This window comes from Odontomachus brunneus, unplaced genomic scaffold (genome assembly GCF_010583005.1).
Source record: "Odontomachus brunneus isolate Ranch 3 - 2012 unplaced genomic scaffold, Obru_v1 Obru_scaffold_005, whole genome shotgun sequence".
Classification (NCBI taxonomy): domain Eukaryota; kingdom Metazoa; phylum Arthropoda; class Insecta; order Hymenoptera; family Formicidae; genus Odontomachus; species Odontomachus brunneus.
The window spans coordinates 3,668,335-3,689,989 of NW_022639455.1; the positions used below are offsets into that span (position 1 = coordinate 3,668,335).

Genomic DNA, 21,655 nt, shown 5'->3' on the forward strand with positions numbered 1-21,655 from the left:
ATATATATATATATATATATATATATATATATATATATATAATTATTAAACGTAGAATTTCAAATTTTCAAAAATAATACTTATAATTAATACACTTTATTATTATATTATGAAATTATTCTAAACGCATCTCTCAGTGCCTCATTCACTTTTCATAATGAATGACGGAACAGGAAGTTGAAACGACGAAAACTTAAGATATAGAGGCATTGATTTATATTACGTATTCACAGAATGTTCGTACGAGATTCAGCGAAAATCCTTCCTGTCTAAACAATCGTAAAAGATTGCTAACGCGTTTTGGAAACGGCCGGCGTTACGGTGGGTTTCAAGTTGCTGGCTACAGTTAACCGCGAGGGAACGCGTTAATCCGCGCGTAATTACGATTCACCAAGAATACACGCGCAAGTCCCGCGAAACAACATTTGCATTAATATTTCCGCTATACGAAAGTGCAGAACGATCGCTGCTTACAGCGGAGGCAGATAAGAGGCAGAGCGGTGCACTGACCGGTGATTTGAATGCGTGGTGTGGTTGTAAGCTTACGATACGCAAGCGCTCCTTACCCGGTAACAGAAATACGATACGCGTGCAATCGCGCAAATAACGTCGCCATTTGTTTTGCCAAACGTTCGCTCGACTGGGCGTACCGCGATTAATGGTAATAACCAACTTTCGTCGTAATTCTTTTCATTATCGCAACTCTGCGTCCCTTAAACAGTACCGAGAGATTCCACTATCGAGACCTCTTTAAAGATTGAACCCATCACAAAAATTGACGAATATTCAGCGAGATTGTTACTTGGCAACATTTTGATTTGAACTGTAAGATAGCTCACGATGCGAACAGTCAGTACATTAAAGTGAACGATCAGGAATTTATGACTCACGGTTCAAGTTATATGCCGGGGAGATTAAAGTATGCTATTATGTATTTAAAAAGCCCAATATTTTCGCCTCGCCGTTCGCCATATGGTGCGAGGGGTCCCGTTGCGCAAAACGCCCCTATGCGCCTTTCCTAGTTAAAAGTTATCGATTAATAATCGACGTCGATTATGCCAACGCTTTACAAAGCATCCTCGACACGAGAGAGGTACTAGGAAGAAACCTCTCTTAGCTATTCTGCGCGTAGGTTACGATCAGGAGAGAGATCAGTCGGGGTACTTGAAATTGTGATTCCAGGCGTGTCCGGGAAGGGAACGTAGGGCAAGCAGGCGGATGAGCGAACGAATCGACGACGGACGAACGGACGTACGTACGTACGTGCACGTTGCCTGTGATCGAATCGCGTTAGCCTAATGCCAAGAACGAATGTGCTCTGTCGTACGTGGGTGGCTGTATCCGTGCTGGAATCTTGAATGCGCTTCAATATCCCGTGGCTCTTGGAGAATTCCTGCAGGAGTCGCGAGATCTTCCGCCATTAGTCGAGTCAACAAAAATGTCGGTATTAAAAATAACAATATCGAGTTTAAAGCTTCTAGGCACTGGCCGCGACCACGTTGAATCATGACGTCAGAAAAATGACATGCTGACAATTCGTGCGTCATTTGCAAACAAGATGTTTGAGTGAAAGGACGCTTCAGATCGCACACTTATAAAATGTACTTTGGAAATTACTCAGATAACACAATCTACCAAAAATGTCCTATTTTTTTAGACATCTTTTAAACGTCTTTCAGTAATTTGCACTGTCTGGATATACTTTCCTCTTAACAGTCAATAAAATCAACTAATGTAAAAGTAATGTGACGAAATCATGGGGAAAGGTAGATCGAAGAGGAAAGTTGCATGTCACGTCAATTTTACGGCTACTTATTGACTGATATCAAGAGAAAAGGATATCTTTCAGGGTATTTTATACGCACGAATGACTTAAAGTTTCCCTTTATACAAATATCTCTTCTATTGAAAAATGATAAGCAAAAAATGTTGGGCATGAGTTTGACGTCATCAATCAAGAGTTCCGCGGCGAAAGACCAGGAGCCACAATTTGCGGATCAGGGGAATCGTGACTTGATGTCGTATCAATACCTAATAAACATCAGCTCTACTTGCGCAATCTCAAATAATCTCGCAATCTACATCACTCGACGACGTGCCGATCGATTTCCACATATGCTGCGCATATGGTCGGCCTGTCTGGTCGCGGGCCTCACGGGCCCCTCGTGTCGATCCCGCTCGAGACGCGACCACGGAGAGATTCGGGGTCTCTCGCGCGTCTGCTCATTTGTGTACGCATATATGTATGTGTGTATACACGTATATACGTATGTATCTATGTATGCATGTGTACACGAGGTGTTCGCGGCAGTGTGCGAGAAAGAGTACGTGCGTCGTCACGAAATGCAGTCGAACCGGCTGCAAACGCATACAGAACGCGTCTCTCCGGAGCCGGCAGCGTTGGTCGGGGCCCGGAACTCCGCGGGCCCCGACGAATTTCTTTCTCCCGGATCGCGTTCGCGTTCATGCTCGTAAACGTCGCGTCGGTAAAAGTTTCACACCTTCTCCTCCTCCACGCCGCGTTTTCACGGACGGACGCAGGCTTTCCTCGCGTCGAAAGAAGCGAATATCCCGTTACGTCTTCGCGTATCGGTCGGCTTATTAGTTATTAGTTAAGCGAGAAAGAGAGACGAAGAAGAAGAGAAGAGAGAGAGAGAGCCGCTGCTTCGTGAAACGAGATTTCACGACGATCGAGCGCACGGTCGCGAGATAAGCTAATTAAGTGTCTCCAGGCAAGGTCGCGGCAGGTGCTGAGCTTAGTTATACGAACGTTTAATAACCAACGTTAAACGTTTAAATTAACAAGAGCATCGGGAGAATTTACGGGGAAGACGAGGGGGTTTTATAGTATAGGATAAAGAAGTTGAAATTTTGCGAAAAAGTACGCGCAAACGCTACACACACCACACACATTGCGCCGGCTAAGTGCACATTTATGTAATTTCATGATTTACTCTGATAGGACAGTCCCTGACGGTTTCCCGACTCGTTAATAAACTAGCTTAGTGTGGCCGGCTAACCAGATTATGAATCTTTAATATTTGCGCGGCTCGGAGTCGTGCTCGACGAAGCTGTCTATTTTTGTTCGGCCGAAGTATTAGGTTGGTGCAAACTGTCTGTTGTGTTTATCAAATTAAATGGAAAACGAAGTTATGTAATTTCGAAGGATTTATAATTTTCACAGATAAAATGAGCAACGTCGACTCAGCATTTTTTATCGGACACCTAATGATGAATCGACATTCAGCAGTAATTGAATATCTTTTCATTTTTCATATTTGCTATTTATGTTGTCAGTACCTAACAAATGTGCTATTTAAAAAATTGCTGTAATTTATATGATAATTTGAAATTTACTAGACTCCCTCAGCGAAATAGACTTTACTGACAATCTATTTCTGCACTGCTAGAAACTTTGGTTCTATGTTAAACTCTCTTTCAAAAAAGTGCCTCTGAAAAAGCCTCTTATAAGCCTTCTACTTGGTTATAAGTCACTTATAATCTTGATCTTCAATTCTTCTTTGCTTCTTGTTTCTTTTCCTTTACCTTCTTCTGATTCAAATCTTAAACTAGTGAAAAACAGAGAACAAAAAACAGGAAACAAAGAGCACATTCAGCTTTAGAGACATTAGATTCAGTTTTAGAGACACTTGCAAAGAGACTTGAGAGAATAAGGGTCGTGATATAATCGAAAAGCATTTTGAGAAAAAACATGAAATATCGTAAAATTGAAAAAAAATATGAAAAAATAAGAACTATAATATTCCCTTCGTGTACTACAAATTATTAACCAAGCAATTGTTTGCAACAGGACGGTGCACGCGGATCATGTGCAGTTCAGAAATCAATCATTCGGTTACGTAAACATTCGCGACTTCGGACACGCGGATTGGCGCGACAGCACGAATCCAACAACAATAACAAAGTCCGCGAATATAGCTCTACGACACGTAATAAATTCTCATCCTTCCCAAGACGAGTTCAGCAGGGCATAATGATGGTGGTGCGTTCGATCTATGCATTCGTTACATAGCCGCCCCATTGCATGCGCACGTTCGCTGCCATTTGCAGCGTGCGCTTCTCTCGGCGCCGAGAGGCAGGAACGACCGTTCGGCCGAAAAAGAATTCCTCGGCTGGAAGAAAGGCTCGTAAAAGCGCGGTGCGCAGTCGTTGCGCTGCATGCAGGGATCCGCGGCCGGCGCGCTTCTGCCGCCACCTTCGAACAATGGGCGCCGACGTCACGAGACCGTTGCACCTGCAGCTCTGCACCGAGCGTGTACATGTGCGGCAAAATACGAGCGCGCATCTCGCGAATCGCGAACGTCTCGGCCGCGCGCTTTGTCCGCGGTTTTTGAACCGGCGGAACAAGTGTTTGACATGACTTACACGACGTCGGCGCAGCTTCATTCGCCCGTGTTTGCGCGCGATTATTATTTGCGTAAGCGACCGTTTTTGCTCGCTGCAGGGGAGAGGGCGAGGAATTTCGCAACGCGCGCGGCTCATCGATTTCAGGTCGGTTGATTCGACATCGGCGGGCAATGACAACGCAAACATATCATCGTCACCACGTTTTAGATGGTGTTAAAGGCTCTGAACAAAATTGCAGACAGAAAATAAAGGAGATTCTTTGTAGATTTTTTTACAAAGAAATTATAAAAACATTATGATTTTTTTATAAAAAATTCCAAAGAAATTCTCTCAATTCATATCTACACTGAGAATATCTGAAATATCTGAAAAATATTTCTTTGGTATGCGCACTAATAACATATTTATTTAAATCTAAATTCCTTTATATATTTACATAAAATAAACATAATTGCTTCAATTGTTGTAATGAAAAGTTAATGTTAGTGAAAAGTTTTCTGAAGATTTTAAGAAAATGCATATTTATTTATTTTTTGAAACATTCTATATATATATATATATATATATATTAGTACAAGTAAATATGTTATTATTATATTATATTAAAGAGAATGAATATTTAATATTACTTAGATATCTTTCCTCTCACAAACTAGCTAGAGCCCTTAACAGACGAGAATAAACCGCCGAGCGAGTTTCTCCGGCTCCGTGCCTCCAGATCTTCGCGATTCTCGCTCACGACACGTGGATCTTCGTTCCCGCGGCAGGCATATCTCGTCTCTCACGGTTTTGCGATGCGATGCGACGGGACGAGGCTTCTTTTCGGGCGTGATCGCTCTCCGGCTGGACTTTCACCATTTAAAATTCGTCTGGCTCACCTGACCGAGTCATCGTACGGCCGGCTCTCAAGACCGGATCGGGAAGGAGGCCTCGCTAAATATCTTATTACTTTTGAATTAACATATCGGTACCGAGATAACTGGACTTTTTCTTGCCGCGGCTCTCTGTCAACACTTGCAGGGGGAACGTTTTTAGGATATATAGGTCACCCGACGATCCCTTCGTCGCTGCTCTCGAGATCGCGCAGTTAAATGAGAACTCCGACGAGAGCCGCGAGATTACATTGATAACGAACGATAGCTGCGCGCGAGAACGGGTGAAATTAATTTAATTAGCTGTCATAGACGTAACGTCTACGTCGCGCATAACAAGCCTGTCTCTGGTTCCATCATGAAATGCGACTCGTCCGCGCGAAAGCGCGCTCGATGATCAGCCGAGGGATCGATACGATAAGGTAAAAGTGCACGGAAGAAAAGATACAGTGCTCACAACTGGAAATATTTAATTGTGAGTAGCATTTAGTTACGTCACTCTAATCATCTTTGTGCGATAGTAATGAGTATAGTTAATATGATTCAGTTATTTTAGCACATCAACTACATCGATATAGTTATACGTAATCTGATTGTGGCAACTAAAAGTCGATTGGGGTGACGTTTACCATGGATACATGCAAAAAAATGACTCAGTAATATCAGCTAAACCGCGGTAGCTGATTCAAACTTAGTCAAAAGGCTAATCGTTTAGCTGTCACTGCTAAAAATTGGCTATGACAGCTAAAATGCATTCGCTATGAAATATAATTATATTAGGTGACATTAAAAATGCACATTATTTCAAGTAGCTAAGAAAATGGCAGTTATTCCTAAATTTTTTATCACATGCATATATTAAAGAAGTTTGCCGCACAGCTACAAACATTTGCTATAGTTATTTGTTTCTAGCAACTAATATTTCTCGCCGTAGCGCCTAAGTTTAAACAGTGAATAAATTTAGCTTCGGTAGTATCGACATTAGCTGTTCCTATTTCAGTGACATATCTTATCTGCCATAGCTATTTTTTAGCTCTGGAAGCTAGTTTTTTTTTGCGTGTACACTTTGCTCGGAACAACCAGATATCGTCACTGCCGCAACACTAGTAACCCAACAATTACTCTGTGATTGCAGTAAACACATAATTAATTGCTCCGCATTTTACTATTAAACCTAGTTAGCACAACCAGATTTACGTGTAGCCCAAGTATACTGTTTTTTCCGTTTACCAACGTCTAAACACTAATACCTGATTCTGAACATTTACTGTTCTGGTCCTTAAATATAAATATTTGAACTTTTAATCTAAAGAATATATATGCATATATGTTGAATATATACATATATATAAAGTTTATAAATAATATATATAAAGTTTAAAAATGTTCGTGTTTAAAAACCAAAACAATAAAAATGTCCAGAGCTAGGTATTAGTGTTATTAGAGTTCTGGCATTAACGATTTTACCTTATACGCATAATTTCTGCATGAAAAAAAAAACAACTTCGTTAGTACACTGTAAAAACTGATGTATTAAATTTAACATTTCATGTGTCCCAAATCAACTACTTTCAGTTATGTGTAAATTTAACACAAAACAAATGTGGTAAAAAGTAACACGCATAATATGTAAAAAATTAACACAAGAATTTAGCACTTGAATACCGTCAAGAATCACAGTTTGTGTTACATTGACATATGTATAATGTTAAATTAACTAAAATAAAACGTTATTTTAACATTTGAGAGAAGTATTAATCTATGGTTTTGATGAAATGAAAATATTAAATTGACATAATCTATGTCTGACATATTAAATATGTCAATTTAACACAACCTGTGATTCCTAACGGTATTCAAGTGTTAAATTCTAATGTTAATTTTTTCCATATTATGTGTTACTTTTTAACACATTTGTTAAATTTGTTATTTGTTGTGTTAAATTTACACATAAATGAGAGTGGATGATTTGACATGAAATGTGTTAAATTTAACACATCAGTTTTTACAGTGTACAACAAAATTTTCTGTTACTCGGGGACCGGATGAAAAATTCGGCTGCAGGAATGGAAAAGTTCCAGCCAATTACTCTCAGTTAATTTCTACCGAGTTTTAATGCGGCTATTCAGGCAAATATCTTTTTCCCGTATAACATTCCAACGGTCGTGGCTGCATCTGCGAATTAACACGTCCTCCGCGATCTTTCGATGGCGCGAAATTGTCAGTGAGACGCGCGGCTCTCGGCTGAAGTCGGTCGAACTTAAAAGTCGCCGTGAGCCATCCTCCGTCTCTGCTTTCTCTCTTTCGCACCCTCCGTTTGAACGGAACGCGGTGAAAATCGGCGATTCTTTCAGCCGGTTCCAGTCTCGCGTACACATGCACGAATGCAATCGCGCAGGTGTCTCTTGCTCTCCGCCGGCGCCGTCGAACTTCGCTTCGAAGAGTGCACGCGTGCGCGCGCGCGCGCGATCGATCGAATCAACGACGATCGATCTTCTCGTGACTGAGAATTTCTACAGGGCGTAAAAAAGCACCTGAGCCGCGCTGCACCGTGGCGGTCAATTATAAAAGTCAATCGCGATGTATATAGGTATGTATACACACAGAAGCGCGACTTCTCCCGCTTCGAACGCCCGCTCGCTCGCTCGCTCGCTCGCTCCCTCGCCTGGCAGCTTTCATTTGAGTTTCTATCAACGCACGTCGAGACTTTCGACGTCGAGGTCTACGACTTCTCAATAGACGCCACGACGTACCGGCTATGGTAATTGATAGTTTGTCACGAGCGCCGTTCGCGCAGATAATTCTAATCGCGTCGACGGTTTTATCCGCGACTCGCTCCGCTGCCTGCACTGCTTCGCGAGATTTCGGCAAAATAAAGTCCACGACGACGAGAAAGGCCTTCTTGCGACCGTGAAATTCATGGAATGTGGCGTTCTAATGGAAGAACTCGTTAAGAGGATGCCAAAGTGCACGACAGACTCCATAAAATATTGATAACAGAGCCAGTTGTCGAAACGACATGTCAGATAAACACCGATGTGATTACGTTACTTCTTCTTGTATTTCTTGTATGCATTTACAGAAAGCACCTAGAGAAAGAGAGAGAGAGAGAGAGATATGGTGATAGTAACTACACGAGTGACAATTATATGAGTTTTTTATGTAGAATTAATATATATAATTTAATAAATTATATATACATTACAGTTTTCTATACACATATAAAATTCGCGTAGTTGTCATCTATATAGGTTGCTATCACCATGTTTTTTTCTGATTGTGAGTGTAGGTCTTATGTAAATGAATACTGCTCTGTTTCACCGTATTTAGCAGCAAACTTAACCATACGAAAGATATATAGAAATCTTTCTGCAAATTTTTCGTATATTTTTAAGCTTTTAAATTCAATTGAGAAAGTGCAACAATGTTCTTTGAAAATGTCCTGCATAGAGCAAAGATCAAATTCTATCGGAGTTCAAGAAATATACAAACTCGAGCTCCGCGAAGAAAGTCGTTGAAAAATATCACATAGAGCTCAGCTGTCAGCCGCAGGTAGCGAGCCACTTCCTGATCCCGATCTGTCGTGGCCTTCGGCTTAAGTTAAAAAATCTAGATTTACAAAAGCCCTGCACCAGTAATTCGAAAAGGATCTGAGTACAACTTATCGCGTTACAACCGGTCAGTCATTCGTACATTCACCGCTTTCGGGACGGCGTCGGCGACAGTTGGAGTTACGTCAAGCCGATTACAGTCGCGCCGGAACGACGGAATGTACTTGACGACGATAAAATTCGTTTCCCGCGTTTTCCTTCTCCGTTTTCGCGACCCTGTTCCCGCACGAACAGAGGGTACATGGCACGCGCAGATAGGTAAGTGTACGCGGCCGAGAGTCGCGTGATAACCACAATTGGGTTAGTCGTTTCACAAAAGAATGGAGGTACGCGTCCTTGGTGTCACCGATGGACGAGGAGAAGCGCCGTTTCGAACAATGAATAAAATTGGACAATCAGCCGGACGGGTAATTATGTTTCTCTGCTTGAGGAAGTTGTTACAAAGGAAACAGGGGAGAGACAGAGAGACATAGAATACTGAGAAAAATACTTGAAAATTTACTTGGATATAAAGTTGATTTCTGTGAAGTAAAATTTATTTCTATAAACAAACTTTATATCCTATAAATATGTAAACTTTCGATTATTTTTTTTTTTTGAACAATGTATCAAACGTGCACACTGAGGAAAAATACTTGAACATTTATTTGTGGGATATAAAGTTCATTTCTGCAAATAAATTTTAGATCCCGCAAATAAATTTTCAAGTATATTTTTTCTCAGCGTATGTATTAAATATGCACATTGAGAAAAAATATTTTAAAATTTATTTGTGGGGTATAAAGTTAATTTTTGTGTGAAACAAAGTTTATTTCTGTGAAATTTTATAACTTTATAACTCGCAAATAAATTTCAAAGTATCTTTTTTTCTCAGCGAGTGAGAGAGAGACGGAACAAAAGAAAACTGCGTTCGTAGCGGATAATCAAACGACTACGAAATAATCCCAGCCCATCATTTGATCGAAAGCCCGCGAAATCGAAAAGTATGTTTCGCATAATTCGAAAGCCCGTTTCGTATATCCTTAATACGGTCACTTAAGGAATTACTCGTATCGGCGCGGACAGACGCGGTGATTGACGTCGCGACGAATGACGTGTTTCGTAAATCGAGTAGCCGCATGAACGATCGCGACTGAAAAATGCTAAAACCCGAGCCGACCGATTGCACGGCAATCATTTCGATGGCGGCCTGTGCCGCGATGCCGCTACGTTTCCTGTTATTTTCCTCCTGTGTTACTGTTGCGTCGTCGCTCGCGTCGCCGAGGAATGCGATTCGCTCGATCGGCCGATCAATAAATAATTAGGTTAACGGTTCCGCGGCGGAATCTTCGTCGTCGTTGTCGTCGGCGGCGGCGGCGGTGGCGGCACTCGAAGAAAACGACCTTGATAATGTTGCACAGACATCCTAAGGACGGTTTCCAGCTTTCTCCGAATGCTCCTCTAACCGACTGACCGACCGATCGATCGTTCGTTCGTTCATTTATTTATTCGTTCGTTTTTTACACTGAGAAAAAGTAAATTGAAAATTTAATTGTAGGGTATAAAATTTGTGCGTTTCTGTGAAATAAAGTTTATTTCTATAAACTTTTGTCTCACACAAAAAGTTTTTCCCAAAAAGGTAAATTCTCATGTACTTTTGTCACTGTGGAGTAACTGCAATCTTACATTATGTGTGCAGCACGGTAGCGTATTTTTCCTTCGCACGGTTTTGTTACTACTCCATAAACATCGGAAACCAATTAGCGGAGTAATTAAGGTGCCTGTCGTCGGGCGCGGATTAACGTCGTCGTTGGTTAAAATAATAGCTTCTGCGAGGCGTAAAGCGATTTTCATATTACTCATCAAGCGCGTCCGGATTAAATTACTTTTACGTAATTAACATGTTGGTACGCTCAAGTTCGTTGTGTGTGTGTGTGTGTGTGTATACGTGTGTGGGAGGAACATAGTGAGAATTGTACAGCTGAATAAGCCAATAACGTTAAAGCGGCGTTAATTAATAGAACACATTAAAACGTCGGGAAGCAATTACCGTGACTTATCCTTAATCGTAGTCTCTGAATTCAGTCGTCATTCTCCGACGATAGTTAGCAGAAAGTTGTGTATTCTTTCTAGAACACCCAGGAAATCCAGTTACCACCAAAGGGGGCAGTTTGCGTTCGAATATCACCAACGCGAATTAAATTCGCGCGCAACAAATATCGATATCGAATCAATTTTTTCTACAATAGCTCTTAAACTTTAATTCGTTTAACAATTACGTCGCACCACAAGAGGGGTCTATTAGATTGCGCGACGGTCTATAATAGCAGGGAGGAAAGTGGGAGAGTGAAAGCCTTACAGAACGTCATATCTAAATTTTTATATCTAAAAATATGATATTCTACGATTAAATTAAATTTTGTGTGTTAATAATCAAAATTTTAATCTTACAATATTATTTTAACTAACTAAATAAACTTTACTAACTAAATTTATAAAATCTATTAATTAATTTGATATTTTATGCTTGAAGAAATTATTTGTATTTTAGAATAAGATAATAACGCAGCCTGATGATTATTACTTCATAATATTATTAGCTATTTTTTTTTATTTTATATGAGGGAAAGAAGTGTAATTCCACATGTTATATAATTTTGTAAGGAGGCCCAAATTTTGTGACGAAATGTGACAAGTAAGGAAATGGGGGGATAAAAAATATTCGAATTTTGCGTGACGTAATTGTCGAGTTTTGCTTGAGAGCATTAAACACCGCGATTTGACCGCGTGTTCAATTGGATATATAAATTTCAGTTTTTCCCGTGCGATGGCACGAAATATCGGGGATCGTCCGACCAGAGTCGACCGTATTAATTAGGTTAACCTTTCTGCGATGGAAGCGTCGCGAATGGTTATGCGAATGAAGTCGTCCTTGGCGCTGCCCCATCGAGATTTCTTTAAGGCCGGCTCGAGCTTTCCCCGGGCATAAGTCATTCTGGATTCCCGACAACCGCAAAGACGACTGCAAAAACTATCGCGACTACTTATTTCGATTGCTACCTGAGAAGTTTTCGAATCGAGTTCCACCTGCGCTCCAGCGCGCGTTTCTCCCTTCCTATTCCTTCTCCTATTTATTCCCAACTATATTGAGCGCGAGCAAACTCCGAGCCCGACTACGCGCGGGGAGAGAGATTATCCCTGCTCCATCTTGATATTTAAAGAGAAATCAACAGTCGCGGTAATGCCGCCGCGTAAGATTTAATTCGCGCGTCCCTCATCCGCGCAAATTTCAACGCGTTTAGGTCTCACTCATTCGCGTCGGTCGAATTAGTCGCTGTGGGCGCGTCGAACGCGATGTTTTTTCGCAAAAATTTATGCGGTTCTCGTTCACGTTCAAGTGGCAAGGGGATTATTTCGTGATTTTATTCGAATCCGGTTTGCGCTGCTAGAGCGGACCGCGATCGCTAAGACGGCGGGTTTATTAATATCGTAATTAACGCATGCCTGAGTTCATCATCGTTAGGGGGAGCCGCGAGTTCTCAAGACCGAATCTACGAGTATTCCGTTGCAAAGTAAGTGAGGAATCCGCAAACTCACGGAGATAGATCTCGCAAATGAATCCCAAAAGCTCAAATTACAGTTAGAAACGAGAACACTTATTTTTGATATCGCAAAGTGAAAGATCATTTCACGATTTGACGTAAAGTCTTCATCTTATATTCAATACTCACGGTCCGTCTGTTTTGCTGGACGAATTTCGCTAGAAACAATAAATGTTTTAATAGCGCATTTCAGTTCCTGAATATATAAATAGCACATAAAGTGAAAGAATAGTCAAGTACTGCAGAATGTTGATCGATTTTTCGGTTGCAAAATTCTGTAGTAGTTTACTACGAAATTCTCTCCGTGTGCAGGACTTGTCGGCGAAATTCTCAAGCTAAGTTTCAGAAGAAGGACAACACGAGGTGATTAAGAAACGGTGTTACATTGTTTCTGCACATTATTCCGTATAACGGTGATTTGCCCGCATACACGCGCGCCTCGAATCGATTTTGTACCGTTGACGGAAACCCGACGACTCTGTTCCCGACACACCTGTTTGTTCGTAATTGAGCAGCGTCCCTTGTGACATGAGCTCGGCCTTCGCGCATTCTACCTGACACGCACACCCATTGTTCTTACGCGAAATAAAATTTCGGAAGTGGATCGCGCGCGATGAGAAGTCCGCCTCCACACGCGCCTCGTGTCTTCAGCAACAGTAAAAAAAAATCCCGTTTGTATATCTGCGCTAAAGAAGAAAGAAAAGAGATAAGGAAGTATCGCCGCCGAAATAGAAAGGAGAGCCTATTATTAAAGGCATTGCAGCAACGTGGAACAGCCTCTGTAGACACGAGATACGCCCATTGGGATAGAAAAGAACGGGTATTATAAGGGTACGGATCGTGAATCTTTTTGCGTACCATGAACTCGTAAAAAGTTTCATTGAAATAGTTAATTTCTAGATGATTTTGAGATTTGCACGAATGAAATTTCAATTTAATTTTCATTTTTCTTTCTGACTTGAATACATTAAAATACTAAAGACCTTTGTAGCATCCTTTTCCGCCATCATTACTTAAAGGAATGAAAGGGAGAAAGAGAGAGAGAGAGAAACATACAGAGTAGAAGTACCAATATCTGGACACACTAAAAACACTAGTATCTAATTCTGAGCATTCCTATCATTTTTATCTTTAAATGCGATTATTTAAACTTCCAAAACGTAAAATATATATATATATATATATTCTATATCAAGTATTTTTAAGACTTTTCAATTTAGAAAAAAATACTTGAAAATTTATTCGCGGGACATAAAGTTTATTCGTAGAAATAAACTTTATTTTGTAGAAATAAACTTTTTATACCACAAAAAAGTTTCAAGTTTCCTTTTTTCTCAGTGTATTTTTCAGTAATACAGTTTGAATTTAGAAATTAAAGTTTAAACTCCGTGCGTATTCGATATGTTTGAACAGAGTTTCAACCGCAATCTAGTTTCAGCTACTACTAGAAAACCTAAGTAACCTAAGTAACGTGACTTTCTTAAAAGAAAAATGTAGAAGCAAGTGACGAGACATGTTTGGCGCCGGTGAACGGTGTCCGCGGGAGATTGACGAATGCAACGAAACTTTTCGTTTTTCGTGAGTTCTCGGCGAAAGAAACAGACACATGAGATCGACCTCAGAAGTGGTGTAATATACGGTGGCTGGTGATAGGCACGTATAAGAGACCGGCACGGTACGGCGCCCGGTATGGCCGGATCGGCACGGTGTTTCTAAGCGGCGTGTCGCGCCAGCACATGTGTGTGCACATAAACATATGGCCGGCAAATGCTGGCGACACTTTCACTCGCCGTTAATGTCCGATCGGTTTGCCGGCAATGCCGGCCCGACAACGGAGCTAGCGTTACAGTTTCGTTTCACTGGCCAGGGAATCCGGTTTCCTACGGCCGCGCGAAAACAATGGATCTCGGCAATGCGATCGGCCGATCTCTCGAGGAAACGCGCGTGAAGAGAAAAATGATGAAAGTACGACCTAGTGGCCCGGCCGCACTCGTCTTTATCGCGAATACTACGTCATGTCCGTGCCCCTCGCGAGAGAGGTCCTCGAGATGATGAGAGAGCCCTGGGCTCTCTCAAGAGAGGAGAATAACGAGAGTCGCATCTTGGAAATATGTCGGCCAAACAGAGTAACTCGCTAATTTGCGGGACATCGCTAGATTCTTCCAAGACGCGCGCTTCGACTCGCTAATTGAAGCGACCGAACTCAACGAGGAAATTGTTCCCCTCCCCTCCACCAATAATCGCGTTAATCACGTCGCGGCTGAGATGGCAAATTATCAATTTGTGAGATTAACGACGCTAATCGGCACGATCCAATAGCTCGCTGTAATAAGCCGTGTTGTCGGTTTCACCTTAGCCGACCGACGAAAGGGTTTCGTAAGTCACCACGTTTCGTAACCCGCGCGTTGGCTATTATAACACGAACGAATTCTTCCACTCGACGTGGAAGTTGACTCGTTTAACGTGCGTTCGCCGTTCGCGACATGCGATCCTGTTGAGTAACGAACAATGATTCTCTCTCTCTCTCTCTCTCTCTCTCTCTCTCTCTCTCTCTCTCTCTCTTTCTCTCATTCTCTCTCCGTGTCAGCGTTATGCTAATTACTTCCGATCTCGCGGCACCGAATCGCGAAATTGAAGGTCGACGCTGAATTCGCGACGCGCTCGGAGCGGAGTAAAATTGCTGCGAAATGTACAACGCGACCGATTCCGAGTGTTAACACCTTGAAACGCATTCCGCGTGTCTAAGTGCCTCTGGCGTAGAGGGGAGACACGATGAATTTTTCCCACGTCCTTCAGCGACAAGTTTCTGCGCGCATTCTGCGTGCAGTGCGCCATTAATGGAAATTCTCAAAGAGAATCGTCGCTTATCGGTCTGCGCGGGAGAATGACGTTAATTAATAAACGTTATAGCCGTGACCATACGAACTCCCAAGGATGAGAATCGGCGAATCCCCGGGGTTATTTATAGAATATGGGACGTGAAGACGCGCATTTGCAAGTCGATCTGCACGCAAAGAATATATTTTAGTGCAAGATTAAACGTTAAACAATGCAGTGCTCTATCTCTCCCTTTTTCTCTATCTCTCTGTTTATCTCTCACTCTCGAGAAATGATTCAGACAATCTTGGGGAATTCCAGAAACAAGTTATTCGAAATATCATTCGAAATACAAGGCACAAGGCGTATTAAACGAGATAGATCGATTTTACGAATTAGTGGAGAAAAACACCGATCACATTGATTGATCTATGACATCTGTTTCGAAAAGGTTAAACCACAATTATATGGGATGACATTTCCTGAAACTGTCTCGACCTGATTTGACAAGAGGAAACCGACACTGTTCTCAAAATGACCCAGCAAGTACCGTTTTACTAATTCGTCACAGACAGTTAGTCTGCACATTAGCGCGAAAATTAGTTTGTAGAATCGTGTAAACTATCAACATACGATAGACTTGGACCTTCATATACTTAAAAAAAGAACTCTAAGTGTACGATATTTCCTGCAATCTCATATTCTAAGCGAAAATTTTGACTGAAAGATTCCTCTTCTAATGAAATGAATTATTGATTCGAAATTCACTAGATATTCTAATTTGATTTTTTCTCCTTGAGTCAAAAGGAATATGCGTGTACCAGAAGCCGAATGAAATTGATTGGAAGTGTCTCCGGTCGAAATAATCGTTTTCCCTTCATTTTCAGAAAAATGTGAGAGAAGTACAGAGACATTCCAACCGGAAATTTTTCCAGATAGTTTCATAATGGCCTCTCCTTTCTATTTGAGATAAAGAGATAAAAGATATTCCTTTTACAAAAAGGCATTGTAATCTGTGTACTAAAGGAAATTTCTATTAAGAATAACAAGACTTATAAGATTGTGAATAGAAAAGAAAATTTTTCTATAACTTTAAAAAAATATTAGAATATTTTTCTTTTAGAGGTTTTAGAGAAATCCTCTCTTGAGGGGTCATATGCAAAAAATTCTCTAAAATTTAAAAGATTCCGTCAAGAATGAGATTATATTTTTCGGGTGTACAAAAATAAAAAGACATTTTTGTATCACACATTGTAGCATAAACATGGTAGTTCGTTTCTAAGTATTATTCATCTTGTATCGAGCTTAATATAAATTCGATTTGAGAAGTTTAAGAAAGACGGCTGTCCTTCGCATCCAGTACGTAGTTAAGATATATATTATGGAAAGATTTTATCACTGAAAGTTTCTTTTTTTAGTTTGATTTTCATGTTTCTTCTTCTGATTCGAATGTACGAATACACCAAAGATCCTCGTAACACCCTTTACCGTCATCACTGCTCGGACAAAAGCTCGGACATGACGTAACCTTTTTGAAGGAAAAATATGAAAACATGTGACGAGAACATGTTTGACAACGGTGAGTGCGGTGTCCGCAGGAAATTGATCTGGCAATAGCAGGCAATAAAAGATCTGCCCCTTGAACAGAAAATGACGGTTCATTTTACAGCGGCCACGATGGCCAGGAACCATCATGGGTCTCGACTACGTCAAGGTCAAGTGTAATGCTCCTCGGTGAATCGTCCGGCTGGCGCGCACCGTCGTCGTATCTGCGCTTACGATCGCGCTCACGTGCACACAGAATAAATTTCCACACACACGCGAGGGGCGTCCTCGAAAGCGGGGGAGGTATCGCGGCGAAACTTTGTCGCAGCGCGTTCCTGTGAATTATGTAATTCGCGGGTGAAAGCAAGAACTGTCGTTCGATGTCTCGCCAAAGTCGCACGTGCCAATCACCGTCGGTGGTGGTGTGCACCATAAAAGAGACACAAAAGTAAAATACTTTCACGCGGCTGTATTAGGCATTAAGCGCACACAGGCACGCGAAACATGTCGCCCGCCGGCGACTGAGATTTTTCCGCGACCGCTCGGACGTCCATCTCGAACGCGAAAGTTGGCAAAAACCCGAGCTGAGTTCCGCGGGAGATTGGTTATTTAATTTACATTCAATTTCTCATTATCTCGCGCGCTGGACGGATTTCTATGTGATTTCTGCCGCGTTTATCTACGCGATGCTCTCCGCGGGAAGGTGCGGCATAATCGCATCTGACGAAGTGCTCCGCTTTAATGAAATCAAAATCATCATCCAGGAGACGCGCAGCCGAACCGCACCTAGCCGCATTAGACTTGTCTACCGCAAGGTCGTTCTCTCTCCCACTGTGCCTCCCCTCTTTCTCTCCCTCTCTTTCTCTCTCCCTCACTTGCCCGCTGCGAGTACTCGCGGCCGGTACTTTCATTTCGCCAACTCGCCGGTGTGTCGCGCTCGCGGGACCGTTTATAGCCATTAAATTAAATTCCACGTCCGTCAAGCGGGTTACACACGACGGAATTGCATAGTATCAGAATGCAGAACGCGCGGCATGCCGCGCCATTATTTGCGTTTTATCGAAATCGCGCGTTTACAAGCGCCTGCCTCGTGACCGCGCTGAAGGTATCCGGAATGGGGATTAATCTTGAGATAAAGTCGTACGCGTGATAGGTTAATAAATAGTCTTGTTATCACTAATAGAAGAATATAAAATCGAGGGAAAGTGTGGGCTCTATCTCTCTCGTAATAAGGGCGATTTCACTGCGCCGACAGACAAATAATTAGCGATAAAGAATCCAGCAATTCTGTTAGCCTTTGAAATTTTTGACCGAAACAGATTTTATGGCGATATGATTAACATATAATTTCATCATATAGTATCGTGATATTACGATAAAAAGATATTCGCGATATGAGAGCGAAAAAAATATTTGCGTTGCGTTAGTTCCGGCTGAGAATTATTAACCAGACGCTAGCTTATATAAAGTGTTCACCGCGCATGGGAGTAACGACATTAGTCGAGTCGAAAGTGAGAATGCAGCCCGCACGAAAATGCCAGTCTCAGGCACTAATTTAATGCCACGTCGACAATGTAGCCGCAGTAACGGCGGCGACCGCGTTACAACGTGCGACTATAATGTTAAGTGCCGACGTTTCACCCTCCTCGAGTGGCACCTGAGAATTGACTCCGAATTGTAGTTACATTTTACATGATATTCTCGCGACCAATTGCACACGTCTTTCCCTTGCTTATACAACACCGAAATATCGATCCTAAATTTCTTCTCAATGTTAAATTAGAAGCTAAACTATATACAAAAGTGCACTGAATGTTAGCGCGAATGATTAAGTTAATAAGAAGATAGTTAAATCAAAGAAGAGTAGTTAATTTAGAAGTTTTCTTTTTCAACACGGAGAGGAAAGTTTGATTGTATTAGCGTGAAATTTAATTGTAATTAACGAATCAACACGTTTTGGTTGAAGGAAACGAAATTTTTGGTCGTATAGAACCATATTTAGAAGAAATTCTATATCCTTTAACTTTAAAGCGCGTTAAATCATTTATTAAAAGCAAGCTTCGCGCTAACACAACCAGATTTATTTTCGTAAATAAATTTTTCAATTAGAATTCTCCCATACGGAAAAAAATTTGCTTGGATGAACGAATTTCTGGCGAAATATGAACGATTCAGAAATTCCGGTTGAAATTATCAGAATTCAATCTAAATTTCAAATTTGATAAAATTCTATAATAATAAAATAAAATAAGATAAAATACTAATATAAAACAGAAATTTTAAATTAAAAAGAATCAAGATTTTTGATTAACTTAAATTTCTGACAATTTGAATCAGAAGCTTTGGATCATTCATATTTCAGCAGCAGTTGATTCATCCAACCAAACTTTTTGTCTCGTGCAACATTAAATTGAAAGATTTAGTGTCTCGGCGGAAAAATATCGCTCGAAGAATATCAACTTCCGCGTCCGCTTCGCTGCGCGTTTCCGGTACACGCGGTACACTCCGCCACGATATTCCCGATTACGCAACTGGAATTTTCTGGAATCCCAGCGTTGCAACCCGACCAGTGCATAAACGCCGCTACATCCGCGGTTAATTCCACAATTACCCGCGCTGGCCTTATGTCGTCGGCGCAGCTAATGCTGCGTACCGTTACACCCTAAACTATCGCGAGCGAGCGTGACCACCGTCGTCATCGTCGTCGCTGATCGGCCAACACGGTCAGCACGGGGGAAAAAAATTAAGCGGCGTGCGGTCATAAGAACGCGCGGGTGCAACGTTCCCGCGGAGTGAGCGAGCGAGCAATCTGGTCAGCACACTTGGCCAGGTCGTCGATGGTTACTCCGACGGTTACGTCGCTGCCGGTCGCGAGGTCTTCCTGATGCAACGACGGATGACTGCGTTCCCGCTGCAGCAGGAGCAGGAGGAGGTTGAGGGAATGCGATGACGACCGGCGGAGTGACGCGTGAAACGGCCTGTAGCGAAATCATGCAGTTTACCGTGGAATGTCGTTGGCTCGTGCCCTCGTCGGCCGATTCTCGCGCTGCGAGCTGCCGCCACACCGTCGCTCCTCAGGGCGATCGTAAGCTTCGCTTCCAGATGCAATTTGCATCGTCGGGGCAGAGGGAGGGAGGGCTCGTGCGCGCGCGTATCCCTATGCGCTCTCGGCGCCCACACGCGCACGCACACCACGTAAGGAGTGCGCTTGTACGCGTACATGTCGCGCGAGAGCTCGCGGAGGTGCGCGCGAGGCGTTACTTGCTTATGCAAGTGTGGGTCGACAAGGCCCCCGAGGGTCCGCGCGAGCTACTGGCCTGCCTGTCCCACTTTCTAATCAAATCGATTCAGTCTGGACTGATCGAGCGGCAGGTCTCTGAAGAATTTTTGGCCGGCGAGATGATCGAATGGTGACCGAAGGCGAGCCTGATCCTAACTCTAAAACGACCATTAGACTCTCAGAGTAGATGCTAACGGGTATGTCTCGTAAACGCGGACACCATACCGAACGGTACTTTGCATTCGCCGGCGTGAAACCGTGCCTCCAAGTGGGAAGAAAGCAGGAAGACCGGAAAAGTCCCTCTGTTTTTATCCGAACACACATCGGTATTGATCAGGAGAACCGTTTTGCCGAACAGGTTTGCCGATTGCGAAAAATTCCTCCTCGCGGTCTATGGAGTGTTCCGCCCGAAAACAGGTTCCCACTCTCGTGTGCCGCTGTTTGCGGCTAATCCGCTTTTCCCGCCTCGCGCGACTGCACAAGCGCGCGCGAACTCGTTTTTATCGCAGAAAGCGCGAAAAATGCGGTTTTTCGGCGTGAACGTCGGGACGCATTGCCACCTTGGTATTCCTCCGGCGCGTTTCGTTCGTCGGCGAAAGGAATTTGAACGAAAGGCGCTTTCCAAATGCGGCTTGTAGCGCGTTTAATTAGGATCACATAATTGCTTGTTTAATGAACGCTAGGAAGGAACACGTGGAAAGTTGTTACGAGCCTGTTACGGCTGCATTCAGCCGATATCATTAAAGATCTATACCCTTCATTAATGCGAGGTCTTATTGACACATTACTCAATTGACACACAAGGAGATGAGAAGAGAAAGGAATCTTACGAAAAATCCGAATAGAATTCATCCCTCCCCAAAAAAAAACAATCTTTTTCTTAACGAAATCCTCTTATATACATAGCCCCAAAAGAGAATTCTAAAACCAAAAAAAATATTCTAACATTCAAAAGAAAGAACTCTAAAGTGCTATCTCCTGTAATCCCATTCGTGTATTCTAAACGAAAATTCTGACCGAAAGAGTATTCCTTTTCTAATAAAGTAAATCATTAATCGAAAATCTACTAGATATTATTATATTTTTCTTCTTGTGAGTCAAGAAGAATATGTTCACTTGAAGCAAAATACTCTTTTAATAAAAGAAAATTTTATTAAGAACAAGAATGCAAAGAAGTGTCATCTTGACTTAACCCCGATTCCTATGCAAAGACACCAAAAGAGGCGCGTCGAAAGGCTGATCGCGTCTCTTTTACGAATTGCGGCGACGTGACAAAAAGGGTGAACAAAAAAGAAACGAGAGGCAGAGAGAAGGAGAGAAAGAAAGAAAGAAAAAAGAGGAGAAATTATCACACTCTTGAATTTACAAAGAGCAATTCCGTCCGTGAAAGAGGCGTGCGCAACCCATCAAGATTTTTCGAAGTATTTACTCCGTATACTAGGAGCTGGCCATTGCGAACGCGATTCGTCTCGTCTACTTGTACGTCTATTTCTGTCACCTGGCGTACACGCGTTCCCTTCTAGACACCTCTCATTACCGAGAGAAATCACCGATCCGCGTCCTTCGAGGTTATGTATCGGC

The 21,655-nt window shown here is 42.2% G+C and overlaps 2 protein-coding genes across 4 annotated transcripts in view; one reads left to right on the forward strand and one right to left on the reverse strand.

Moving 5' to 3' along the window:
- The window catches only part of LOC116848844, a 120,848-nt gene that overhangs the window by 92,027 nt on the left and 7,166 nt on the right, over positions 1-21,655 (reverse strand). The gene's annotated exons all lie outside the window — the stretch shown is intronic.
- The window catches only part of LOC116848829, a 53,148-nt gene that overhangs the window by 4,667 nt on the left and 26,826 nt on the right, over positions 1-21,655 (forward strand). The gene's annotated exons all lie outside the window — the stretch shown is intronic.